The sequence below is a fragment of the Astatotilapia calliptera genome, chromosome 19, assembly GCF_964374335.1.
Source record: "Astatotilapia calliptera chromosome 19, fAstCal68.1, whole genome shotgun sequence".
Classification (NCBI taxonomy): domain Eukaryota; kingdom Metazoa; phylum Chordata; class Actinopteri; order Cichliformes; family Cichlidae; genus Astatotilapia; species Astatotilapia calliptera.
Genome location: NC_137440.1, coordinates 4,856,355 through 4,872,788, shown reverse-complemented (window position 1 = coordinate 4,872,788; position 16,434 = coordinate 4,856,355). Strand labels below are relative to the sequence as shown.

Genomic DNA, 16,434 nt, shown 5'->3' with positions numbered 1-16,434 from the left:
CTCTCCCCTCACTCGTGAACTCATGAAACATACTTAAACTTGGGGCTGACCCAGAGTGGGCTGCCACCAGATGAAGCCAACAGAACCACATCATCTGCGAAAAGCAGAGATGACATTCTGAGATTGCCCAAGTGGAAGAGAGGGTAAGGAGCTGATCCAGAGTTCCTCTACTGGGACAAAAACATATTGTTTCTCCTTTATCCGAGGTTCGACTAATGGATGGACTCTCCTTTCCAGCACCCCTGCATGGACTTTCCTAGGAAGGCTGAGGAGTGTGAGCCCCCTGTAATTGGAGCACTACATCCGGTCCTCCTTCTTAAAGATGGAAAAAAAAACACCCTGTACTGCCAAACTCGAGGTACCTCTCCTGATCTCCACACAACTTTGTAGAGGTGTGTCTACCAAGAGAGTCCTAAAACATTCAAAGCCTTCAGGAACTCAGGGTGGACCTCATCCACCCACGAGGCGCTGCCACCAAGGAATTGTTTAACTGCCTCAGTGTCCTCACCCTCCCAAAATCTGCCAGTTGAAGATCTCGTAGAATGGGGAGGTCCCTCCAGGTCTCACTGTCATTGCCCACACGAGTCTTGTAGTCTCTCAGTAGGACAACAGAGTCCCCAGGTGGAGCACCCTCAAGTACCCCACCCAAGGACTCCAAGAAGGCTGGGTACTCTGAACTGTCATTTGGCACATAAGCGCAGACAGTCAGGACCCATTCCCTCTCCCAAAGGCACAGGGAACAAACCCTCTCATCCACTAGGAAATACTCCAACAGCCAGCAAGCTGAGGGGATACTAAGATACCCACCCCAGCATGCTGCCTCTCGCCAAGGGCAACTCCAGACTGAAACAGAGTCCAGCTCCTCTCCAGGAGACTGCTGATACCAGTGCACACACACACAAACAAACACACACACACAAATTTTCTCTCACCTTCTGGTTTAAGTTCTTAATCATTGCTGGACAAAAGGCAATTCTGTCTCTCCTCTTTCAGATGGTCTTTTTGTCTCCCTCGCTCTCTTTCTCTCTCTCTTTGCCCCCGATGTTCTTTCTCTAAGACTCTTGCCCAATCCTGTTGTCGTGCCGGTGGGCATATAAACCTGTCTGGCTGACAGGGAACTCCCTCTGGAGAGCTGAAATCACAGATGCTCTGCTGATGGGATGTCCAGTTAGTTAGCACACACACATTCATTCTCATTTACGCAATCACACATGGATACACACATAGTTTGACCATCACGTCTTCATTCAAGGACGCGCATCAGACGCTAATGCACACACACACACACACACACACACACACACACACACACACACACACACACACACACACACACACACGGGCACACAGACAGGTCCATCTGGCCAGGAGAGGTGGTAATGTGTCTGTAGGTCAGGCAGGAGGCCGGCTGGTTTGTTGGAAGCTTCAGTGAGTCCGCCAGGTCCTGCCATGATTAAGAACTCAAACTCACACATATGCACTGATTTTGTATGTGTGTGTGTGTGTGTGTGAGAGAGAGACGGAAAAAAAGAGGGATTGAAAGGACGAGATAATTAAAAATGCAGAAACATGTTTGCAGCTGCTACAGCGTGAGCCAGACAAAAACATGAAATTGTTTATTCAAAGTATTTTGGGGGGAGTTTCAGTCCCTTTGGGAGCATATTTTGAAACTTAGGCTTAGTTTACCTAATTTGCAGTCCCATTAAAAAAAAAAATATAATGAGACGCTATGTAGGATGTAAATTATAAAATTATATTTGACTGAAATAGTACAAAAGTATAATAAAGTTTGAAACTTGGATTTTCTTTAACTATAAGCTAATTTCAATTTGATGATAGACATGCATTTCAAAAATGTTGCAACAGTAGCATTTTTACTGTAACATTGCATCACCCCTTCCTTTAACAACACCCTGTAATATCCAGGAACTCAGGGGACCCCTTGCAGTATTTTTAGAAAGTAGATGTTTTAGTTTTTGCTATGATTAAATAATTTGCACCACCTGCAGTACATTGTTTTCATAGGGATCCAAAATCTGAAAACTGAGCACCTACGCCTGCCAGTGAAGACTGTGTGCCATTTTTGAGAGTTCAGAATAAAACTGCTGTGTGCACGTTGGTTTGCGAGGGACATAACTGGACTGTTATGCTACATTAAAGCCTATAGCATGAAAAGCCTGAAAAGAATCTGTGGTCTCCGAGTTCCTCTAAGCCCCACAGTGTGAGCTATTCAGTAAACCCTGCCGACCCTATATGGCCTTGAGTAGGAATAAGTCTGAAGTTATAATTGCTCATATTGAGGCCCCTTGTAGAAAGAAATGGCCCTGAATGTCCATGCTAGCCCCATGGGACCCTGCATGGCCCACGTAGTCCTTCTATGAATTCCGGCCTTGTAGTGAAACACTACAAGAGAGAGAGAAGATCCACTCTTCTCTCTCTCTATGTAACCAGCTCTTCGGTTCTAATTCCCCACACTCAGGCATATCATAGCATGCAGCTCGCTTCATGAAGACACCCACACAGAGACATTGTGGATGTGAAAAGCTAAAAGCTATTGAAGCTAATTGCACCAACAAAAGCACAAGGGGTATTTATGCAAATCCTCCTCTCATTCTGCCTCTAACCGCCATTCTATTCACTCCCCTCCCATTCTATCATTTTTAGTTGCTTCCTCTCTCCAATATATTCCTCACACTAATTTTCCTCTTCATTCCTTCATATCTCACTGCCTCCTCATGTACCACTCTCCTTCATGCCTTTTTATATTACGTTTCCCTTTCTTTCCTCTTCTTACATTATACTTATTCTTACATATTTTGTTACTTTTTGCTTTATGACTTGTGCTGTTTATGTCAACATCGATTGTATTGCCAACTGCATTGTTGTGGTGGCTGTGGTCCAGGAAATAGAATAGGTCTTTGCCTAATTGGAGGGTTGGTGTTGCGATCCCTTGGCTCTGCCAATTGCTTTCATTTATGTTGCCACACTGTTTTTAATATGTTTTCCTTCCTACATCTATTAGTATCATTGACAAAAAATATAATACTGATTAAGTCAGACACATAATGAAAGGTGGATATGAAGCTGGGATGGAGGTGGGTTGCAAAGTGGCTTGCTGATGCCTAGTAACTGTTGGCAGACTTCAGCAGTTCAAATAGAGATCTGCCAGTTGAATGTGTAGAAATGCATCTGCTGGCCTTTATGCAGGGATTAGGTGATCTGTGCTGTGTTAAACCCCAGGTCTCTTACAACAAGGGCTAGATCTCCAACTAGTTTTTTACCTAGTCACACACACAAGCTATTTATCTGTTCAATTGTGTAGTTTAGCTGACTTTTAACTTTCTAATTGTCTGATGCTGGCCCCGACCACCCAAACCTAAATAAACAACAGAAGATGGATGGATGGACAGACGGACGGAGTGGCTGTAGCTCAGGAGGTAGAGCAGGTCTCCTACTGGTCGCAAGGTTGGTGGTTTGATCCCTGGCTCCTCCAGTCTGCAGTATTCCTGGAGAACGTGATTGGGTTGCGCTTTCAGTACTCCGAGAAAGTAGAAAAGTGCTATATAAGCATCAGTCCATTTCCCATGGATGGATGGAAATATTTCAAAATATATATTGGTCTCCACATCAGCTCTCTAGTTAATGTAACAGTTTCCTTTACTTAGTGCTTCTAGCTGGTTCTGAATTAGCTGCCCCAATATTATGTGGGTTGTCATAGAACAACAGTACAGCAAGTACTATCAATCTGTTTGCATAAAGAGCGGTCGCACACATTACACATGTGTATATCTGTCCTGCTTTGTGATTTATGATACTTTGATATTCCCGTGGTCTCATATACAGCAGGAATGTGTGTATGGGTTTACATGGCTGTGGACCAATCACCTTTCTCCCTTCTGTTCTCTGGAAGCTAACCTGGCGTGTGTGTTTTTGCTATTTCTTTTTTATTTTATTTTTTTTATGATTATTGACACTGGCAATAACAACAATAACAATAACAGGAGGGGAAGTTAGCAAGTATGGGAAAGTGAGGTGTAGGATGGCTGGAGTGAGAGAGAGAGCGTGCTGTGAACTGCGTCCAGCATCAATTATTCATCTTTCTGTTGCTTTGTACAAACAAGATCTCTGGCAGAGAGGACGACACACAAAGACACACACACACGGAGCAAGAGAGGAACTCTGGAAAATACAAAGAGAGCGGTGTGTCCGGGTAGAAAAAGACAGACTCGACTTGACATTTGATGATAAACATTTAGGTATGATGTATTGCCGTTTGGGTGCTGTGCACGTTTTTATATCAGTGTTTAACATTCAATGTGGGATTTAAACTTTTAATTCGGGATGTCAATATTAGTTTAAAATATTCAAGGCTCACATGAACAACAGAGCAGGGATCGATTAGTGGCATGAACTGTACAGTTAGAAGCTCGAGTTGAAGGACTGCAGCAAGAGAATATAAATCATATTTGGTGTGTATGAGTTTTTTCTTTTTTGGAACAAAGTCACTACATTTTGAAGAAGTCCTATTTTTTTTTCTTACAGATTTTTCTATAATTATACATTTTTTAAATATCCCGGTGAACATTCAAATCAAAGTATGGATCTGTCTTATTCAACAGAGCTTTCAAAATAACTCTCCAAACAAGTGCCTGAAGGGGTTACCCAGCTGGTTGCCAAGTGGCAACACTTGCTGTTCTTGTTTCGGTCTTCTTACTGTTGCCAAGTGCTTACTCAAAGAAGATTGTTTGATCATTTTCTATAATGTCTGTCCATCTTGAGCTTGCCATGCAGATTACCCTAAATTGACCTATATTGGAAGTTTCAACTGAAATATAATAACTGCTGTTTTTGTCAGTATGCAGCTCCTGGATGATTGTAAGTTAAATATGTTACTGTGAGAGGTGATATGTCACAATGTGTAATGTGACTACAACTTGCCAGCAGTCCACTTTTAGACTGTAAACCACAAGCTGGGAGCTGGTGCATTGTTAAGAACGTAAGGCAGATGTCCTTTAGGTTGCTGTAGAAAAACAGCCTGAAGCCAATACTGTGTGTGTGTGTGTGTGTGTGTGTGTGTGTGTGTGTGTGTGTGTGTGTGTGTGTGTGTGTGTGTGTGTGTGTGTGTGTTCACGATACCAGGTTCCCTAACTTGTTGGGACTCTGATTTTACTTTTCCATATAAGTTCCCAAACCATCTACAAGCTGAGTCAGGACTGTTTTAGTTACTGAAGTCAGTGGAACCATAACTTCTTTGCATGGACTGTTCAGACACTGATTAATTGCATTGGGCAGAATTTATACTAATTATTTTCCCTGCAGTTAAAAATTGGTCAAAAGCCCACCACACCAGATTAGAGTTGCGTTGAGAGAGTTTGATTTTGGTTGTCAAGAATGAAAATTGCTGCTATTTTCTAGCATTTTATCAAAATCAAAATAAATCAGAATAAAGAAAGAAAAGAGGAAAAGACAGCTCATCTAAAATGAATGAAGGCAACCTTATTGTGTGTGTGTGTGTGTGTGTGTGTGTGTGTGTGTGTGTGTGTGTGTGTGTGTGTATGGTTTGCAGCCTGGCCTCAGCACCAGGCTGCTGTAACCTGCTTTGATCAATCACTGCCGGGGATGCTGGCAGGGTGGCACCCAACAGATGTGTGTCTGTTTGTGTCTCTTTGCGTTTGCGTTACTCGGCAGGCAAATGAGATGGTTGCAGGGCGGGGTCCAGGTGTACTTTTGTGTACCTGCAGTTTTAGTATGACTTTATTTGAGAAGTAGTGATCTGTGTCGTTAGATTAGGTTAGATCAGAGGGTCCTGTCTGGGTTTTTGACGGTTCTGTATGTGATTCCCAAACCTTTAGTCACATTTGCTTTTTGGCAGAAAATAAAAAATATAAGCAAGAGTGTTATTTTTTTATTTTACTTTAATGGATACATTTGGTTTCATATTTCCAAATATATGTAGCAAAATAAGGTGGAAAGTTTTTCTCAAAAGATCAAAGAAGAGGAAAAGGGTCAATTTTCAATTCAATGTAATTGTTTATTTGTGTTCGTATCACCTTTTCTTCTTCTGCATCTTTCTGCTATTTCAGCCATGATTGTATAACATGATAACATCGGCTGCAAACCCTTCCTCTTCTGAGAGTCTGCTCTCAGCTTATCTCCAGAGTTAGGTCTTTTTTTCACTACTGCAATGCCTAAACAAACATCCCTTTCACCAGCATGTTAATTTGAAATAGCAGAGAAAGTATCCCAGCAAGCTGTGGTAGGAACCCATCGTCCACAGAAGCAGGCAGTGGAATGCAGCCATCTATGATAGTTGTGTGGGCGTATATGTTCTCCAGCTTCACATCAGGAACAGCGTGCAACACTTTCTTGTTTCTTTGTAGTGCCGTATAGATGTGATTGTGTGTGTGTGTGTTTGGCTGCACATGTGCGTGCATGTAGGGGAGTGTTGTAGGCCAAAGGTATGTTGTTCTGACTCCAGTGCCAAACTAATTAACGCTGTAGAGCTCAGAGGCCTGTGGAGAGGTTACCCCACACTCCGCGTGTGTGTGCGTGCGATATTCTGCCAAAATACCTCTTTGCTTCTCATTCTCTCTCACACACACACATACAAGTACATAAACACCTCAAGCACGTATGGTGCACACGTAAACACACACAGGCATCCCTCTGTCGGGTCCTGACTCTGCCTTGGCCAGCAATGCAACCGTGTTGTTATCTACACCACACTGCTGTGTGTGTGTGTGCGTGCATGCATGTGTGAGTGTGATTCCACTTGAGCAATAATGTCATGTGGAAATTATCTAAAAATGATCAAATTCATGAAAAGCGATGGGGAAACCAAGGGGCAAAATACATTTCTTTGAATATAATGAGGAAAGTTCATGCTCTACTCTGAGAAGAGTACTTTATAGTACCTTTGTATTTCAATGCCAGTGCATCTGTTTCAGTTCTCTTGGCACTCTAATCAAAAATAAACATTCAACCTAAGAAAATCTTACGCAGCAACAGATCAGGAACTAGTGTTATAAATAATTTTCATTAGAATGCCTTTAGAAGACATTGCCAATAAGAGTCTCGCATAAGGGAGCGTCACATGAGGGGGCAAGCAAGTGGTAGCAGTGGAAGTTAGGAGATAGGTGAGAGGGCTGGAAAGGTAAGACAGATGAGCAGAAAAGAGAAGACAAAGGCCATGGCTGCAATCCAAAAAATATTTAAAAGAACGTCGAGAAACTTTGGAGAGACAAGAAAAGCCAATTCTAGAGGACCGAAAGGAAGGAAGGAATGGTTTAAGGTGGTAAGGTATTAGGAAAGGAAAAAATGGCAAGAATAGAGATATTAAAAGGAAAGGGGGAAGGAGGTGTGTGAAAAAGAGTAGAAGGAGAGAGAAAAAGAAAAGAAAGAGGATGATGATGGAGATTGTCAGGGGAGGAAGACTCATTCACTGTCTGCTGGCTGTCGGCCAGAGAGGAGGAGGAGAGAGAAAGAGAGAGAGTTGTCTCTTTGTTTGAAGGTTATAGGAGGACAAGGAGAGATACAGGAAGTGAGCGGGGAAGTGATGGAGATGAGAGAGAGCGATGGAGGAAAAGAAAAGAGGAGATGAGAGGAAGAGGCAGACAGATTGCTGTACGAGAAAAAAAAAAGAAATGATAAAGACATGAAGAGAAATAGGGGCTCAAGTAATTTTGTGTCTCCGAGGTGGCAGCAGCTTTTATACCATTAACACTGCCTACTGTGTGTGTGTGTGTGTGTGTGTGTGTGTGTGTGTGTGTGTGTGTGTGTGTGTGTGTGTGTGTGTGTGTGTGCGCTCCTGCCAAGTCTTTAACGAGGGACTGCTGCTAATTTCAGAGCTAATACTGAACTGTTCCACACCACTGATTCCAGGGAGGAGGAGGAGGAGGAGGAGAGGGGAGGAGTAACGGGAGGACATGTGGATATGGGGAGAATAAAGGAGAGGAGGTAAGGACATACTGTAGGCGAAAAGGGGAGATAGAACGAGGAAAGGGAGATGAGAAGGAGGATGGAAATATGAGAGGGAAAGAAGAAAATAGGATTGAGACAAAGGCGAGCATGAGAGGAGAGATGGGGAAAGAAAAGTGCTGGGGGGAGACGTACGAAGAAAAGTGGGAGGAGAGCAGAGCAAATACTGGGGGTGGAAAGAGAAGAAAGAAGATGAAGTAAGGGAGAGGGAAGGAAAAGACAGAAGAAAAGGAAGGAAGAGATGAGGAAAAAGCATGGATGCGGAGGGTAAATGGTGCTGAGCAGAAAGAAGAAAGTGAAAAGAGGGTGGTGCAATGGGAGAAATGAAATGTAGGTGACAGGAGCAGGCAGAAAGGAAAGTGAGAGGAAAACAACAAATCTCAAAAGAAGAGAAAGAAAGATCACAGCAAAGAAGAAAAAGAGAGAATGGGAGAGGGCAAGGTCAGAGGAGGTAAAGGTGAAGATGATTAAACTTTCCCGTGCAGCTGCTTCGCCCTTCTCCTCTTCTTGCATCCCTCTTTCATCATCCCTGGCACTGTCCTTCAGTATCTGTGGTCTGCTCTTCCCTGTCAATCAATAACCTCATTGTTTAAGTTAGATTTTCTTCATTTGTTGATCTTCTGAATACTCCTTTTGCTTTTATTCAAGCATTCCATTCAGTAAAAATCAGTGAGATCAGTGAAATCCTTGAAATCGATGAAATCGATAAACCTAAACCTTGCCCAAACCTTTCCACAGAGATGAGTGTGGCAGCAAACCTAACTTGGTCTGTGCTGTGAGAGTTGAGTAGTTTGTACTGCTACCATCTACTCTAACCACCTGCTGGTAACTCTCATGTTGCTCCTACACACTGGCACATTGTCTGTCCGAGACAATGTGCCAGTATGTAGGAGCAACATAGTCTATATGCCACATATAGACTCTGTCTTTAAACGTACTTGGGAAACAGTATTGTTTTTGCATTTACAGCCATATGAAGAAGATAATGTAGTCTCATGGGTATTGTTTTATGCACAGTTCACTTATTTCAGTTGGCTTGTGGTTTTAACTGTGCCATTGCAACATTCTTTGTCTTGATGCATGCTCAATCATCCACGTAAAGAAATCACAAAAAGTTGATTCTGTTCATCTGAACGTAACGTTTTCAGTGGGGCTTCTTCAGTCTCAAGTTTCCCCAACTTTATAAATAGCACCTTTGCACAACGACTGAAACTAGCCCACTGAATGAACAATGGGCTGTGAGGTCAGTTTCTTGACCACTAATATGCAAATTGTCATGACCATTGATCAACAACCACTGACCAGAGACCATTGATCAATGGACATGAATGCCATTCACAGAGAGTTGGGGAAATGGCTGCAATCAGAGCATTGTAAGATGGTGAAAGATGCATTTTTCTAGTTGTACTCTCATGAACTTTAACATTTAATCCAATAACTGTGGCTTGTGCAGTCTGAGATGTAGCTCTTTGTGAAATTTCTCTGACCTCGGGGTGAATTTGGTGGGACGTCTGCTCCTGGGAACATTTCGGGATTTTGTTAATTCACACCCAAATGCTCCAAACCAGCAAAATGCCAAAACCTAGCTGATGATCAGTTAATCGAGTGCATTGAATTAGCAGGTGTTGTTTACCTTCATGATTTCTGTGGAAACAGTAAGGGTTTTCTTAGTTTTTCATATGACTATATCTACAGATGAGTTTGTGTCCTGTACAGTCCAATGTGTAATTTAACCCTCTCAGGCTCAAATTAAACTTTTTGTTGCTAATGCACAACCAAGTCCTGCAGTGGTACCTCTGAGTAAAAAAAACTCATAAAATATGTATGTGGGGTAATCAGGTTGTTAGTTTTTTAACTGTTGCAAATCGGCAACGCCTGCCTTGAGAGGGTTAATTGAACTTTTATCTATTTCAAAGTTCCATCTTAGGAAAGGGCATTGCAGTTTTATAAGATAAATGCTATAAGGAAAATATTTACTTGGTACAGGATAAGAAAATAAACCCACATTATCAATTCAGAATCTACTGCAGGCATAAAATAAAATGACCAGTTTTGAAAGTGGCACAAAGGTCCCAGATAAAAAGGTGGTATTGGAGAATTCTGTAAAATCTCAATTCACATTCTTTGCCATCCATCTATAACAACACTAAGCAACTAAATGCTTTATTTGAAGGTTTGCGGGAGGATACACGTTTAATGTCATATAGATAGACATGTTACATGCCCATCAACAACACAGACCTCTACACCCTTAATTTTCTGCTCATACTGGCTTTGTGAACTTGAGTATTGGAAATATTTTGTGATGCTGTAGTATACTCCAGCCTACTAGCCTATGGAGTGGGTATAAAGTGATATCTACTCGATAAATACCACTATATTTAGATGTAACTAATCTGAGTCATAACTCCATAGACGGTACTATGGATGAAGCCTTACATGAATGGCAGGAACACCACTAAAGAAAATCGTTTGTTATTTTCCTTCAGCTGGCAGATTAAACTGAAATATGATACCCAAGCAGCACCTGATTGATTTTCCAACATGAATTATAGAGGCCGTGTTCATTAATGTGTTTAGTTTGGGTGTATTTGTTTTGTTTTTATTAATGGTTGACACTGAAAACTCTGTTTCTTACAAGATGCCTCGTTGTAATTTGCTACCCTGCATTTATGTAAGTTGGATTTTGTGATTAATTCTCGTAACCATTCATCTTTAGTAATTAATACGCTCAACTCATATCCATAAAATTCACATTATTACCCCATAAGGTTCATTATCATATTAGTCATATGAGCTTTGCTTAATTGTGCTGTGCTGTGCATTAATGAATGGACGCATTAAAGTTTACTTCAAAAGGAGATAACTGCTGTTGTCAAATTAAATGACTAAATGTCTGGAAGCTAAAATGGACATTATAAACATTCATTGAATAAATGATATCATTGGCTAAATGACAGTGGAAATTAACGGGTTTTAAAAATCTATACATAATATATTACGAAATGTAATATATTATGTATATAAACTCAATAATTCAGTGTGAATATGGTTGCTGTTTTATTTGACAAAATACATATTAAGTCCCTTTTTTTCAAATCTGCATTTTTAGGGATTATCAAATGCAAATGCAATTTTCCATTTTAAAGACAAAAGGAGATAAAAAGCATTACGATAAGGCTGTCATAAAAGGTGTTCATCGCGGACAATATATGATGGCATGCACATTACTAAAGCTTGTTTGTAAAAGTAAGAAATGTATCTGCAAACTCAAACAGAATGCTGCAAATGACCTGCTTAGGTGGTAGAGCAAGTCATCTATTAACCGGAAGGCTGGTGGTTCGATCCTAGTCCGCTCCAGTCTGCATGCCAAATATCCTTGGGAAAGATACTAACCCTGGGTTGAGCTCCGATGCATCCATCCGAGTGTGGATGTGTGTATGAATGTTAGCTAGATAGCACTAAAAAGTGATTGGTCAAATGAGCGAGTTGTGTAAAGTGCTTTGAGTGCTCAGATAGAGTAGAAAACCGCTACATAAGAACCAGACCATTTACAAAAAAATATATAGAATAAACATACAATGGTTTGTCTTTACAGTCTGTGGAAATATTTAAACATGTATCAAACTGTTGCTAAAATAGAAAAGTGTGAAAACTTTAAAATATCTTGCTCATTGGGAGGTGACAGGATGAATCTCTATGTAAAGGACAGACATGTTTCCAAATAGACTTAACATGTCATACTTAACAGTATGATATAAACATGTTTCATTGGGACTTCTGAGCCACATGGACACCAGAACAAGCGGTGGCTGTGTTTACCAACGGCAAACTCTCCTAAATTACAAGCATCATACAAAACTCAGCAGGAACTGCTGGAAGTGCTGTGCATCCTGTGGTTGCTATGGAAACAAGCCCTCTAGTCTTCGGCGTTGTCTGATGCTGATGGCCGATGGACAGGTTGCCAAAAGCGTTGCACAAGGAAGCACAAGGAAAGTGAACCTCCGCCCCAGTCTCAAGTCTCTTGAAGACTCCAAGAGGTTTTCTTCCAAGACTGCCCTGTATTTGGCTCCATCTGTCTTCCCATCAACTCTGACCAGCTTCCCTGTCCCTGCTGAAAAGAAGCCCCCCCAGAGCATGATGCTGCCACCACCATATATGACAGTGGGGATGGTGTGTTCAGAGTGATGTGCAGTGTTAGTTTTCCGCCACACATAGCATTTTGCATTTTGGCCAAAAAGTTCCATTTTGGTCTCATCTGACCAGAGCACCTTCTTCCACATGTTTGCTGTGTCCCCCACATGGCTTGTAGCAAACTGCAAACGGGACTTCTTATGGTTTTCTGTTAACAATGGCTTTCTTCTTGCCACTCTTCCATAAAGGCCAACTTTGTGCAGTGCACGACTAATAGTTGTCCTATGGACAGATTCCCCCACCTGAGCTGTAGATCTCTGCAGCTTGTCCAGAGTCACCATAGGCCTCTTGGCTGCATTTCTGATCAGCGCTCTCCTTGTTCGGCCTGTGAGTTTAGGTGGACGGCCTTGTCTTGGTAGGTTTACAGTTGTGCCATACTCCTTCCATTTCTGAATGATCGCTTGAACAGTCCTCCGTGGGATGTTCGAGCGAGGGACAAACTGTCTCAACCCATCAGAGCAGTGAAGCACGTGCATGGCAGAAGAATCTACAGCGGCGACACGCGGTAGATGTGGCAGGGCATCCAGGCCATCACCTGCTACAGGAAGATAACATCTGCCTGAGATAGTGATGCCTCCCTACCAGATGAGCTGAACAGCTGAACAACTTCTATGCACGGTTTAATGTTCAGAATGACATGTTGGTGAAGAAAAGATCCCTGGGAGAGTGCTCAGAGAATGTGCAGACCACCAGACAGATGTCACTGACATCTTCAACCTCTCCTTGAGCACTGCTGTTGTCCCAACATGCCTTAGGGCCACCACCATTGTTACTGTGCCAAAGAAGTTCTCAGTCTCCTGCCTCAGTGACTAATGTCCCGTTGCACTCACACCCATCATGATGAAGTGCTTCGAGAGCTCCTCAGGGCTGTGTGCTCAGCCCACTGCTCTTTAGTCTGCTGACTCATGACTGTGCAGCAAGTCATGCTGCACAGTCGAGTCCTGCTCAGTCAAGCTCGCCAATGAAATGACTGTGGTGGGTCTCATCAGCAAGAATGATGAGTCAGCATACAGAGTGGAGGTGCAACTGCTAACAGACTGGTGTAGAGTCAACAACCTGTCTCTAAATGTGGACAAAACAAAAGAGATGATTGTTGACTTCAGTCGAGCACAGAGATCACTTTCCACTTAACATCGATGGATCCTCTGTGGAGGTCGTCAAGAGCATCAAATTCCTTGGTGTTCACCTGGCGGAGAACCTCTCCTGGTCCCTCAACACCAGCTCCATAACTAAAAAAGGCCCAACAGCGTCTCTACTTCCTGCAGATGCTAAGAAAAGCCCCTCTCCCACCATCCATTCTCACCACCGTCCTGAGCAGCTGCATCACTGTCTGGTATGGTAGCTGCACTGTATCAGATTGCAATACCCTAAAACTAATAGTGAGAACAGCTGAGAAGATCATTGAGTCTCTCTTCCTTCCATCACAGACACCTATCGCGTGAATCAATCCATAGAACATATTCTAGAGAGAAAAATTAAATGAAGCCAAACTAACTACCAGTATCATCATAAAGAATAGTGTATTGCAGAGAAATGCATATTTTTTGTATTTGTTTATTGTTTTCTGGTTAACAAATGCAAGCTTATCTGAACAGTTTATGTATACCATAGACAACATTTGTGTCTGCATTCAAAATTTGACACAATACTAGTTTTCTGAAGATTAAAATGAAGTATGATTAAACGGGTCATAGTGTTTCTTAAGTTTTTGTTTTATGAAATCAAGCCTCTCCAGAAATTAAACCATAATTTTTTTTTAAATGTTTTTAATAGTTATCTTTTTCATGCTGCTCCTGCTGCTTTGCTATTTCGATTCTTGCCATATCTCTCTTCTTCTTATGCTTACTCTTCCCACTGTCACACTTTCTTTCTAGGATAGTAAGATGTAGCACCACTTCTCTGTTGGAATTCATGTTGATCCCTCCATTGACAGAATCTTAGTGGAGAATGATTAAATGATGCTGTGTGTGTGTATTTAGCTGTAGGAGGTAAAGCCAGGGTATCTTCATAGAGGCATCATTGCTATCTATTTTTTTAATATACCTCAAACAATAAAATCGAGCGGTATGCAGAAAGTATATATGATAAGATACTTTAAGAGCTAAGATTGACTTGATAATCTTGTATTTCTGGAAAACTCTTTATGCATTGCTGCTATTATGTCACTGTCGAGTGTTTTAAAGGGAGGTGTGCGATGCTAAATGTATCTGTCCTGTTTTAGTATTGAGTAAAAAAATATGGCTATATACTTACACTACTCAAATCAAATTCATGAGCATGGTGTGATCTGCGAGCTGGCAGTTGTCTGTATGATATAGTATGCTAGTAGGGCAGTAGCCTTTAAAACCAGGAAAAACTATTGGATTTTTAGTGAGCTTTTATATTACTGCATTAACTTCCAGCAGCCAGACAGTGTGGATTGTCTGCTCACTATACGGGGCATTTAACTGGTGACCATTTGGAGAGCAAACCATGGACATAAAAACAAATCCTCCACTCTGTTTGTGCATTAATAGATGAATAAAGTTTATTCAAAAAGATAATGCAGGGTTTATACTAAAAAGAAGGAAGTGGGAGGTTAATCTTTAAATGTTTCATTCCATGTAATAGTATAATCTGCTATCACTACACTGACTTTGTGGCAATGGCAGAAAAGCCAAGCTGTGTTGGTATATGTATCTGGCATACCAGCGAGAGAAGGCACTTATTCAAAAAAATAATAATAACATTGAAAAAACAGGAGAATAGGTGAGAGTGCATTAATACTGTTACCTAGACTTTGTCCATTCACACATGATTGCACATAGCCCAAACAAATGAGAGACACAGAGCCTCTTTGTTACTGCATAAACGTATTAGTAATGTGTTTTTTAATCCTTTTAGCGCTAAAAAGATGCCACTAGAATTCAACTGAGGGGGCACAACCTTTGTGGATAAGCCTGCAACCCATCCATAATGCCACCGCATTTTCCTCACCTCACCGCCAACCAGTTGCAGCAGATGGCCGCCCCTCCCTGACCCTGGTTCTGCTGGAGGTTTCTTCCTGTTAAAAGGGAGTTTTTCCTTCCCACTGTCGCCAAAGAGCTTGCTCATAAGGGCTCACATAATTGTTGGGATTTTCTCTGTTTTCTCTGCATTACTGAAAAGTCTTTATGTTACACTTTAAAGCGCCTTGAGGCAACAGTTGTTGTGATTTGGTGCTGTATAAATAAAATAGAATAGAATTGAAATAATACACAATGATTGCACATGAGAGTGTTTTCCTAAGTTCACCTTGTTCCATGCATTTTTCTCTCTCTCCTTCTTTCTTGTTGTTCATGTTTTCATAGTGCCTCTACACACCAACACAAACACAGTGAGCTGCATTCTGTTGTTTGCTCACAACAGGACTAACTAAACACGTAATGGTTGGTTGTTGGGTATACATATGTGCAAACATACGCAGAAAAATCATTTTTAGGCCCCCTTCCTCCACACCATCATCTCACTCACCCAGCCACAGACACACACAAAGTCACAGCAAGTTTTAATCCCTTAATTTTTTAGTTTTAATTCTGCAGACGACATGGTTATTGTATCTTCGTAATCAGTATGGCCACTGAATCTTTTCCTCCCTGTACTTGATACTAAATATTTATCAGAAAATTATTCTACCTAAATTGTTGCCCTATTGCTTATTTCATTATTTCTCCTCTTTAATTCATTTTTGCCCTTCTTCTCCCCCTCTATTAATAAGAGTTTGGGTTTGGGTCTTTTATCCCCTTTTGCCATCATCTTATCGCTACTCCTACTCCTCCTTCTACTCTTTTTCTTCTGTTTACTCCCTTTAATGTATTTCATATATCTCTTTATATTCAGTTTCCTTTTCTGCCTTTCTTTCAACCTCTTTTCCCCCTCCCTCCTCTCTCTCTCTCTCTCTCTCTCTCTCTCAGTAGGTAGATTGGATTTGGCACTCAGTCCCCTGATCAGTGATCACACGCACATGCACACATAGCGAGCAGGGGTTTCACCACCATGGCTGTGTCAGCAGGCGGGGCTTAATCCAAAGTGACACTTGTTCTCTGCCTTCCTTTCCCATCGCAATGGAAGCAATTACCCTCCTCCTGAAGGGCCTTTTGTGCTTGCGTGCATGCATGCATGTGCGCGTGCGCGTGTGTGTGTGTTCTCGTCCTCGCCTGAGTTGACGGGGTGGAACCTCGGCTGTGGGTCACCTGAATGGCTGAATTGAAAGATGAGGGAGAAGAGAGAGGAACAAGAGGAACA

The 16,434-nt window shown here is 41.8% G+C and overlaps 1 protein-coding gene across 4 annotated transcripts in view; it reads left to right on the top strand.

Annotated features, from left to right (window-relative positions):
- Window positions 1–16,434, top strand: part of npas3 (neuronal PAS domain protein 3) — a 374,776-nt gene that overhangs the window by 128,966 nt on the left and 229,376 nt on the right. The window lies entirely within an intron of this gene.